Genomic DNA, 11,359 nt, shown 5'->3' with positions numbered 1-11,359 from the left:
TTTCTGCACACTATCCAGAATTGCACGGGGCTGAGAAAGATTCCATTCTACCCGCAAAACCATGATTAGGACCTTCTGTTTTGAAAATGAGAAGAATTGGGATGAGTGAGCTCACTTGCTTCTATTTGCAGGACATGATTCTGTGCAAGAGTCCCGAGGCTTTAGCCCCTTAGAGCTTGTGTTTGGGCACCAGGTTCGAGGTCCTCTTGCATTGTTAAGAGAGCAATGGATCAGCAATGACCTGCAAATAAATTTGTTGGACTATGTTTTAAAGTTCAAGGGCAGATGGCAGAGAGCTTGTAACCTAGCTGGGGAGATTTTAAAATCTGCTCAGAGTAAGATGAAGACCTGATATGATAAGAGAGCCAGAGCTAGGACACTTAAGCCAGGAGATACGGTGATTGTCTTTTCCCTGTGCAAACAAATCCTCTGTAGGCCAGATTCCATGGTCCTGTGAAATTGTGTCCAAGGTCAATGATGTCGATTATGTTGTCAGAACTCCAGATAGAGGGAGGCCAACGCAGCTCTGTCACATTAACGTGCTTAAGCCGTACTATGAAATGCCAACTGGAGTTGTAGCAGCTGCTGTGAAGCCGGACGGATCTGGGCTCTCTGAAGATTTTCCGGATGACCCTTCTGAGGTCCACTTTAAACCAAACATCATTCCGGCTAGATTGCCAAATTCCATTATTTAGAAAACGTTGATGAAAAACTGGCTCATTTACAACCAGATCAGCAACAGCAAATGAAGCAGTTACCATGAAATTTCAGGATCTGTTCCCTGATTCCAAAAAGAACAACAGTGGCCCCACATGGTGTAGATGTTGATGATGATAAACCTATAAAACAGCATCCTTGTCGCAGGAATGTGGAAAAGTGTAAACCTGATGATCACCAAATTGAGTATCTGTTAGAAAATGGTATTATTAGGCATTCTTCTTCAGATTTGAGCTCATGCTACCTAAACCAGATAGTAGGGTCAGGTTTTGCACTGATTACAGGAAGGTGAATGCTATAACGAAAACGGATGCTTATCCAATCCCGAGAGTAGATGATTGTGTAGACAAGGTTGGAAAAACTAAGTTTCTTACAAAAATCAATCTGTTAAAAGGGTATTGGTGTGTTTCATTAACAGACAGAGGTAGAGAAATTTCGGCATTTGTAACACCTTCTGGGTTTTATGAATACAACATTCTGCCATTTGGAATGACAAATGCTTTTGAAACATTTCAGAGAATGATTAATTCTGTAATTCAAGGGTTAGAACACACAGCTGTCTATATTGATGACTTGGTCACAGGAAATGACACATGGGAAGCCCATATCTCCGCAGTAGAAAAGCTGTTTGAAAGGCTCTCAAAGGCCAACCTGACAGTTAACTTAGATAAGAGTGAATTTGGCCAGGCCACTGTGACCTATCTTGGTTACGTTGTAGGTCAGGGCAGGTTGGCTCCTGTTCAGGCAAAGGTTCAGGCTGTCTCTGAGTTTCCCATTCCATTTGGTAAGAATGCTCTCTGAAGATTTCTAGGACTGCTCAGGTATTGCCTCAAGCTCTGTAAGAACTTTGCTGATATTGCCCTTCCATTGACTAACATCCTGAAGAAGGGTGAGAAGATTGTTTGGACAGAGCCTTGCTGGAAGGCATTTGACAAGTTGAAGGCCATCTTGTGTCATCAACCGGTGCTCAGGTCACCTGACTTTGAAAAGCCATTCTCCATAGCAGTGGATGCCAGTGACGAGGCTGCAGGAGAAGTGTTATTACAAAGGGATGATCATGATGACATCCTGTGGCATACTTTTCAAAGAAACTCAATAAACATCAAAGAAATTATTCCACAATAGAGAAGGAATGATTGTCACTTGTTTTGGCTTTGCAGCATTTTGATGTTTACACCTGTACGGCTCAGTAACCACTTGTTGTAAATACAGATCATAATCCATTGGCGTTCTTGAGTAAGGTGAGAAACAAAAATAGGAGGTTGTTGAAATGGAATTTGATTTCCCAAGAGTATGATATCACAATAACTCACATTAAAGGCAGAGATAATATAATTGCAGATTGTCTTTCTAGGTGTTAAGATTGCAATGTACTTTTGATAATGAAGTGAGATGATTAATGTATGTAATATCTTGTATTGCCTCTTGAACATGTTGAGTTACGTGGAAAATATTGGGATTGAATGGAATCTGATATTTATGCCCCTGCAATATGTTATGTTGATCGGTAGAGTGAGATATGGTAATTGTATATGCATTGTTTCACATGTTGTACTTTGTAGCTAAAACTTTGCTCTTACAGATCAAAATTTCCCTTCTTGCAGGGAGTTATTAGATGACAATGTTGTTTTGATTAACCGTAAGCGTCATTTAGGTTCGCCTGAACGGGGCGTGGGAGGGCATCATTGAGGGGCGCCTGGAGGAGGCGTAGGGGTGGGGTCATATATAAAACGAGTGGAGGCTTTTTCTATTCAATTCAGAGAGGTTTCTGAAAATTTCTGCAGCAAAGCGATGCAACGTACTGTGAGCTACCGGCGAGAGAGTGAGTTGAGTTGAGTGAGTTGAAGAGATCACTACAGCAGTGGCCGTTCCCAATATTTCTCCGTCTCCACAAGATTGTGATAATTTGCGGCACACAGTGCATATTGGATATGTGACTGTCAATTTGTATGATCCATACTTGGATTTCTGGAGTATTCTGTGGCAACCACGTTTTGTTGATCCATACATGGATTCGGGTGTGTTACGTGGCGACCACTTGTGTTAAGGTATACTCCGTGACTGTCACCTTGTGATATCCCTACGTGGATCTTGGAACTTAGGTGTCACTTTGTTATCCCTGCGTGGACTCTAGCATTTCAGTGATGACCTCTCGACTTCTGGAATCTTCTGTGACTGTCACCTTGTTATCCCTGCATGGATCCAGTCTGTTATGTGACAATCACTTGTCCTCTGGAATTTATGAACCCTTCCTCACAGACACCTATACCTGTTCCCGTGGATTCCGGAACTTTCTGGATAGCCATCCGAGCACTCTGTTTGAGTGAGACTTGGGAAGAACTGTTTCCAGGCTTCCACAGTTTGTGAGCTAAGATTGCACTGTTAATTTTTGGTTAGGGAAGCAATTGTTTTAGTTGTCTATATATTGGGTAGATCTTGAAAATATATTTGTTTAACATTAAAATCTGTGTCTGTGGTCTATGGCTGCTGGCAGATAACATGTAGGAGATTGAACTGAGCTAAGGGACAGTGTGCAAATGGTAAAGAGGATGTTGAGGGATCGATCCTCAGTGAGTTTGAGTTATCACTGGGCAGGAATGGGAGGAGAGGACACTGAAGAAGATTTTCCATCTATAATATAAAAAATAGAATGGAACCCAGCAAGGTTAAACACATCCATCTGCAGAACAAATAATATCCTAATTCAATGATTCAATGAGGTTAAAGATGCAAGTTAATCAATGAGGAAAGCACTTTTGATGTAATGTGCGTGGATCTTAGTGAGGAATGAGATTTGAAATCCTGATGTGGGCTGATACTATCGTGTGGTCGGGTTGGAATGTGACAGATTTGAACATCAGAAAATTGAAAAACAATATGGATTTTGGAGCAGCAAGAGAATGATGATGGGAGCAGAAATTTGCAAAGACTGTGGTTATCTTCGGGCTTGGTTTCATACAGTGGGGTGAAAATGGAGATTCAATAGCAGGTATGACAATACCTGAAGAAGAAACTATTAAAAATGTCAGTAAACATTGAGACTGAAAGGGAAATAGGTAGATTCAAATGAGTAAAGTGGGCAGCGGTAGGTGTATATGTGTGTGTTTTGTGTTTATAAATGACATAGAGACTTTTTTGATGTTGCGCTTGGAAAGGAGGTAATACAGAATCGCCACCATTGAGCACATCGACAGAGCGCTGTCACCGGAAAGCAGCATCCATCATCAAGGACTTCCACCACCCAGGCCGTGCTCTCCTCTCGCTGCTGTCATCAGGTAGAAGATACTGGAGCTTCAGGACCCACACCACCAGGTTCAGGAACAGTTACAGGTGTCCCCCACTTTACACCACTTGGCTTTTCTGAGAGACCTACATTTGTACCTGTTTTTGCTAACCGAAAAAAATCTGAAGAGGATTTTTGCTTTTACTAAGAAAGGCACCCACTTAAAACTTGTGTTCACCCTGAGAAAGACCACCATGACCGTGAAGCCTTGCGCGGGCAGATGTGTGCGCATGCGTATACATGCATATTTTTTTCCACAAATCAGTTTTTGGCTAAATCTTCCCGATTCTGGTAAGTGAAACGACACTGTACATACATTATTTCTACTTCATATAGAAAAAAGGTGCCCGTGTTAAACTTGTGTTTACCCCGAGAAAGACTATCATGACCGTGAAGCCTTGCATGGGCAGGTGTGTGCGCATGCGTGCACGTGCCGATTTTTGGTATGATTTGTTAGGTTATTTTTTGGGTCTGGGAACGCGCGAAAAATTTTCCCATTTAAATTAATGGTAATTGCTTCTTTGCTGTACGCCATTTCAGCTTACGAAAAGTTTGATAAGAATGCTCTACTTTCAAATAGCAGGGAAAACCTGTATTACCCTTCAACTATCAGACTCTTAAACCAGCGGGGATAACTTAACATGAAAAGATCTGCAGATGCTGGAAATTCAAGGCAACACACGAAATTCTGGAGGAACTCAACAGGTCAGTGCCTTCTGCACCCACGCTGAGCTCATTGATTTCATCAACTTTGCCTCCAACTTCCACCCTGTCCACAAATGTGTTTGATCTATTTCTGATATCTCTCTCCCCTTTCTCAATCTCTCTGTCTCTATCTCTGGAGACATTCTATCCATCAAGATCTTTTAAAAGTGGTGGATACGTGGAATGCACTACCATTGACAGTGGTGGAGACGAATACCACAGGGTCTTTTAAGAGACTCTTAGATAGGCACATGGACCTTAGAAAAGTAGAGGGCTATGTGGTAGGGTAATTCTGGGCCATTTCTAAACTAGGTTACATGGTCAACACAACTTTGTGGGCCGAAGGGCCTGTAATGCGCTGTAAATTTCCATGTTCTATAATCTCACAGCTACCTGCACTATAGCTCTTCCCACTCTGTCACGTAAAAATTGTCATCTACTTGTCTCCATTCTTCCATCTCCACAGCATCTGCTGTCAGGATGAGGCTTTTCATTTCAGAACTAATGAGATGTCGGCCTTCTTCAAAGAAAGGGGCTTTCCTTCCTCCACCATCAATGTTGCCCTCAACCGTATCACTTTCATTTTGTGCACTACTGCCCTCACCCCATCCTCCCACCACAATACCAGGGATAGGGCCTGTTGTCCTCACCTACTCCCCATTAGCCTCTGCATCCAGCACATAATTGTCCGTAACTTTCACCATCTCCTACGGCATACCAGCACCAAGCACATCTTCACACCCCCCCCCCCCCCGCAGCACCCCACTTTCCGCTTTCTGCAAGGATCACTCCCTATGCAACTCCCTTGTCCATTCATCCCTTCCCAATGATCTCCCTCCTGGTACTAATCCTTGCAAGCAGAACAACTGCCACATCTGCCCCTACAACTCTTCATTCCTTCTATTCAATTGTCTTCTGCCCTCTCCTATCAAATTCCCCCTCCCCCAGCCCTTTATCTCTTTCACTAATCAACTTCCCAGTTCTTAACTTCACTCCGTCCCCCTCTCACCTTGTCCTTCTTCCTCCCCTCCCCCCACCTCTTCCAGGTGTAAAGCCCTGGTTCACACCTTTACTGTTGTGTTGCAGGTATTTCATTCAGCAGCTCGGCTTTCAGCCTGGTTAGGTCATTGTTGAAGATAAGGGATGATGTGGAATGTGTGCCAGGAGATCTTCTTCATGAGGGACAGTAAGGTTGTGCTTGGGTTTTTTTTGTTCGAGAGGAGATGAAGAGGAAGGTGCTGGGGAGAACCAGCCGTAACATACGATCTGGTGGGAGACCTGTTTGTTCAAGATGAACTGCGAGCGACGTTCAGAAGATGTGTGTCCTTTCACGTTGACCGAGGGCCCAGTGCGTGAGTGACAGAGAAGTTCAAGATGAGCTCCAGCTTGTGCACATTTGACTGTTTAATTAGAATGGGCTTTTTTCTTTGTGTTATTATTTACTAACCCTTCATTTAAGATTCATAAATATAATTCCTTTAATCATACGCAATGTACTGTCTGTTATTTTGTGGCATTAATTTGTAACAGAGTAGTAATTGACACAGCACCCACACAGGTCTGGGGTGGGATCAAGCACGCCTCAATCTGACGAGGTCGGTGGGGCCGGAGGTTGTCTTTCTTAGACTTACGCAGCCTAGGAAACCGGGGTGTTTCACACGGATTTCTCATCTTTTTTCCAGTCTTGATGAAGGGTCTCAGCCAGAAATGTTGACTGTTCATTCCTTTCCAAGAGAGATGTCTCTTTGACCTGGTGGTGATCAATTCTTTGGATCTGGTTCACCAGTTACCAGTGGACTTCCTGGGAACCCTCTCTCTCTGTACTTCTAAATGCCAAACCATTTCTACATTTCAGCCTGCTCCTCGTACATGGAAGTTTCAGTTTGAATCACAATGCCGGGAAGCATCCCAGTGTAGTGATGTTCCAATATTCAGTTTCTGAACAGTATTCACAGAATAACAATGTAGTTTCACTCCCAAGGCTGGGATTAGTTATTGTCAAGACCATATCAATTGATCATTGACAATGGGTTCTTATTTCATTTGCTGGATGGGCACATGAAGAAACATCAGTGTAGTGGCATGCACATCAGACTGGACTGCAGACAAGGAAAACCCCAGGTTATCAAATGTGTTTCCAGAAACTACAACAAGCTAGTTTTATCCCTCCCAGTGACTCCACACCTGCCCATGTCATTGAGCTCACTGTAGCTTCTTCATTCCCATGCCCTGACATCTGACCCATCTGTGAGATGGTTGGGTCGCATCATATTGAGGAGGCTCGATACCAACCTGACCAACTGAGGTCCATTTCCATAACCTGCAACACTTTGTTTGTTAATCCTGTGTTGAATCATTTGTGTCGATCTGTTATTTCAGTTTCCATACAGCTTTAATGTTGTTTATTTCTCCACATGGAATCTAGGAGACAAACGCTGGGGATGGTCCCTGAATGTCTGTAACGTTGTGTCTCTTGTCTGCATTCTCATTGCCTTCATTTGCTGGACTGTATTTAAAGGTAAGTGCAAAGATATTCCTTATTAACATGAAAATGCTAAACTTGGTACAGTGTAGAATGTTGGACCGGATAAATACCTCAGTCAGTACATTGTCGGCTGCTTTTTCTGGAACAACTACACCGACATGCTTTGGTTCAGTGTAGCAGTTTATGAAAGATCAGATTGTGTATTGGAACATAGAAGGCATTTGATAAATCCATCATCAGAACAATTTCACAAAGTGGAAGACATTGATAATTGGGTCAGTGCATGAACAAATAGGTCACTCGCAGGAGGCGGAGGATAAGGATAATTTGCAAAGATGTAAGTAATAGTGTCCCGCAAGGAATTGTGGGTCTGCAACTTTTCACATGCTGACTCAGGCGATTAGATAGAGTCATAGAAGTAAGTTTTCCAAAGATGATATTCAACAGGGTGGATGGTAATGTTACATCAGAGAGACTAAAAGGTGACGTAGGCTTAGAAAATGTAGAATCCTCAAGTAGAGTTAAGAAACTTCAAAGGCAAAAAATACACAGATAGGAGATAAATACAGGCCTCTGTACAGCAGTCAGGATGTAGGGTACAAATTACAGAGGGAGCGAGAAAAGACGTAAAAATTTCAAAAAATTTTTAGCTCTGAATCCTTGCCAGAAGGGTTCAGTAGCCATCATTTATAATATGATCATGAAAATACAGCCAGGAAAAATTAAAAAGGAATGGGAAAAAAAACTTCATTATCAAATACCCACTGAGCAGTGGGAGAAAATTTTACAATTAGTCAATTCTTCTTCTATTTGTGCTAAACATGCCTTAATACAATTTAAGGTTGTACACAGAGCTCACATGTCTAAGGATAAACTTGCTCGATTTTATTCTAATGTTAATCCAACCTGTGACAGATGTCATTCCGAAGTCGCTTCATTGACCCAAATGTTTTGGTCTTGCCCTTGCTTGCAAAATTATTGGAAAGATATTTTCGGTATTATTTCAAAAGTTCTGAATATTGAATTGCAACCGCATCTGATTATTGCAATTTTTGGTTTACCAATGGTGGATAATAGTTGTTTATTCCCCTCAGCCCTGCGGCTGATTGCATTTGTTATGTTAATGGCTAGAAGATCTATCCTATTGAATTGGAAAGAAATTAATCCTCCAACCATATTTCAGTGGTTTTCTCAAACTATTTCTTGTTAGAGTTTAGAAAAAATTAGAAGTGTTGTTTTTGACCCTTCAATTAAATTTGAAGAAACTTGGAGACTGTTAATTCAACATTTTCATATGAGCTAAAATGACTTTTCCTAAGCCTTACTTTTATTATCCTTAATTATTTGGATGGAGGTATGGCGTTATTGACACTTCTGTGTATATTTGACAATGCAATGGCCCATGTTGGTTAGGTCCTTTTTTCTTATTTACTCCTTTTTTTGTAATCACTATGAGTTTGGGAGGTTATTGTATATGGATTATTATCTATTTGTATTTATACCTTAACTTATTAATTATGTATTCTCAAACTCTCTGTATCTATGTTTCTCTTATGTTTGTTTAAAATTAATAAAAATATATAAAAAGAAAGAAAAATTTCATTATCTTGGGCATGGGGAATTTCAAAATCCAGGTAGGTAGGGAAAATCAGATTGGTGCTGGATCCAAGAAGAAGGAATCTGGAGAATCCCTGTGAGATTCAAGTTTAAATTTAATTATCATTCAACCATACATGAATACCCATGAATACAGCCAAACGAAACAATGTTACTTCAGGCCAATATGCAAAACACAGTACCAACAGTCACACACAACACAAGCCCACATATAGCACATATAATATAACAGTAAGGTACAGTCACAAAAAAACAGTACCTAGTCCCTGAGTCCATAAATGTTGCAGCAGTCTGCAGTTGAAGACAATATAGCTTGTCTTCGCCCAGCGAACACTGGAGTTGCACCACACCGCCTTCCGAACCAACTCCGATGCCTCTCTCCTGGATGGGTTAAGGCCTGGTTCTCACTACAACTGAGGTCACACAGCTCCCCCACCATCAGTCCCACCAATAAACCAGTGAACCGGACTTGCAGCGTTCCACGTTACCAATGTCCAACAGGTCCTGCAATAACAAGAAAAGTGACTAAAACAATCACTCACTATTAGACTGCACAACTCCTTCACACACCAACTCTGACATCTCTCTGTAGCAGGCAGCAACATGGCACACACCAAGTCCAGCTCCCTCAGTTTCTCTACCAAAGAGCAACTCACTGATGGGGTAGACCTGTGGTGTTTTCAAAACATGAGAAAAAGCCTCAGCTGCCTCAATGACTCTCGCCCAGTGGCACTCACATCAACTGTGATGATGTGCTCTGAGGAACTGGTCATGGCAAGAATCAACTCATGCCCAAGCACCTGGGCCCACTCCAATTTGCCTATTGCCACAATAGGTTTACAGCAGATATAACCTCACTGGCTCTCCAGTCAGCCCTGGATCACTGGACAGTAATGCTTACACCAGTCTGCTGTTGGTTGACCACAACCAGTGTTCAACACAATCATACCCTCAGCTCTAATCAAACAACTCCAAACCTGGGCCTCTGTACCTCCCTCTGCAACTGTATCCTTAACTTCCTCACTGGGATTCCACAGTCTGTGTGGATCAGGAATAACACCTCCCCCTCACTAGCAACAACACTGGCGCACCTCAATGATACAGACTTCACCCACTGTCCTACTCACACTGCACCCGTGACTGTGTGGCCAGGCACAGCTCAAACACCATTGATAAATTTGACAATGACACAACTATTGTCATCAGAATTTCAGATGATGACAAGAAGCCGTGCTGGAGTGAGATAGTTCTGCTGGTTGAATGGTGTTGCAGTAACAACCTTGCACTCAATGTCAGTAAGATCAAGGAGCTGACTGTGGACTTCAGCAAGGGTAAGTCAAGGGAAGACACACCAGTCCTCATCGAGGGATTGGAGGTGGAAAGGATGAGCAGTTTCAATTTCATGGGTGTCAACATCTCCGAGTATCTATCCTGGGCCCGACAGATTGATGCAATTACAAAGAAGGCACAACAGTGGCCATATTTCATTAGGAGTTTGAGGAGAATTGGTGTGTCACCAGAGACAATTGCAAATTTCTACAGATGCACCCCGGAGAGAATTTTAAGTGACTGCATCACCCTGTGGTATGGAGTGGCCATTGCACAGGATCAGAAAAAGCTGCAGAAAGTTGTAAACTCAGTCAGCTCCACCATGGGCACCAGCCACCCCAGCATCCAGGACACTTTCAAATGGTGATGCCTCAAAAAGGCGGCATCCATCATTGATGACCACCATAACCCTCAAAATACCCTCTTCTCATTACTACCATCAAGGGGAGATACAGGGGCCTTAAGATACACACTCAGTGCTTTAGGAACGGCTCCTTCTCTGCCATCAGATTTCTGAATGGAGATTGAACCCATGAACACATTCACAGTGTTATTCCCTCTCATTTTGCACTATTTATTCACTTATTTTACACATATTTTTTCTAATTTTATGACTATGTACTGCAATGTAATGCTGCTGAAAAACACAAAACCTGAGTCTGGTTGTTACTCGTGGACACTGAACCGGGGAGCGGTTCAGCTACTTGTGAAAGTGAAAGCCAGATAGATTCATTTTGTGAAATGAACCGTGTATTCAGAAAGAAGGGTAGGTTACGCCACTCGAACCTGCTCTGTCATTCCATGAGATTTATCACAATCAAGGACTCTGCCCGGGGTCTGCACACCCTCACAGGCGGTCTGGGGAACGGGTTTGGCAATCATACTTGGTCCAGACAATTAGTGTTTGATGGCAGCAGTAGTTAACTCCCTTCCTCTTATTTCAGTCTTGTTGAGACTTGATCAAAGCCAGAGCAACATCATTGCTCCCCACTGGTTCTGGAAAAGAAAACAACCATTTAGACTGACACTGTTGGAAGTGATACTTACTTAGTATTAAACTATTACCACCGAGCCACTGTTCCCTTGTTAACTTTAGTTTGAAAGTTCTAGTTAATGGCCCTGTTGGCCAAGCATTTATTCTATTTCACTTATTTCTGCACATTTCCTGTTAAAAGTCAGTCAGCTGTTTAATAAGATTCAAGTCCTAGGCCTCAATACCTCCT

Source organism: Hypanus sabinus, chromosome 5 (genome assembly GCF_030144855.1).
Source record: "Hypanus sabinus isolate sHypSab1 chromosome 5, sHypSab1.hap1, whole genome shotgun sequence".
Classification (NCBI taxonomy): Eukaryota; Metazoa; Chordata; class Chondrichthyes; order Myliobatiformes; family Dasyatidae; genus Hypanus; species Hypanus sabinus.
This window is presented reverse-complemented; position numbering follows the sequence as displayed.